Source organism: Rhagoletis pomonella, unplaced genomic scaffold, assembly GCF_013731165.1.
Source record: "Rhagoletis pomonella isolate Grant_MI unplaced genomic scaffold, Rhpom_1.0 Rhpom_scaffold_00003, whole genome shotgun sequence".
NCBI classification, from domain to species: domain Eukaryota; kingdom Metazoa; phylum Arthropoda; class Insecta; order Diptera; family Tephritidae; genus Rhagoletis; species Rhagoletis pomonella.
Window position 1 is genome coordinate 12,872,791 of NW_023458557.1, and position 847 is coordinate 12,873,637.

Genomic DNA, 847 nt, shown 5'->3' on the forward strand with positions numbered 1-847 from the left:
TAGCTATTTCGGAAATCACCACATTTCCTCATCAGACTTCTTTCAGTAGGCTTTGAACCGACGATCCCACTGACTCAGCCAGTTGCCTATGCACTGTGCTAAGCTCGCCTTGTAAATTATCATTGCTTTTTCCACTTTTTCATTTTGTTATGCCAACACAATCAAGCGCAGCTATTCCGCCGCAATTCACTTGATCATGTGGTTTTTGGTTTTTGCTAATAATTCTATTTTTAGAATGTTTAACTTTTAGGTGTGCTCGTCCTTATTTTATTTGTTTTTGGTATTTTTTGGCCTTATAACAGTTATATTCAACAATTTTTAATGAGCTTGAGGCCGTTTTTAATGAAAAACTTATTGTGGAAAAGCAACAATAATGTGAAAAAATGGTAGAAGTGATAGCTATTTCGGAAATCACCACATTTCCTCATCAAACTTCTTTCAGTAGGCTTCGAACCGATGATCCCACTGACTCAGCCAGTCGCCTATGCACTGTGCTAAGCTCGCCTTGTAAATTATCGTTGCTTTTTTCCACTTTTTTATTTTGTTATGCCAACACAATCAAGCGCAGCTATTCCGCTGCAATTCACTTGTTGAGTTGGTTGCTTTTTGCTAATAATTCTATTTTTAGAATGTTTAACTTTTAGGTGTGCTCGTCCTTAAGTTATTTGTTTTGTTATTTTTTGGCCTTATCACAATTATATTCAACAATTTTTAATGAGCCTGAGACCGTTTTTAATGAAAAACTTACTGTGGAAAAGCAACAATAATGTGAAAAAATGGTAGAAGTGGTAGCTATTTCGGAAATCACCACATTTCCTCATCAGACTTCGAACCGACGAACCCACTG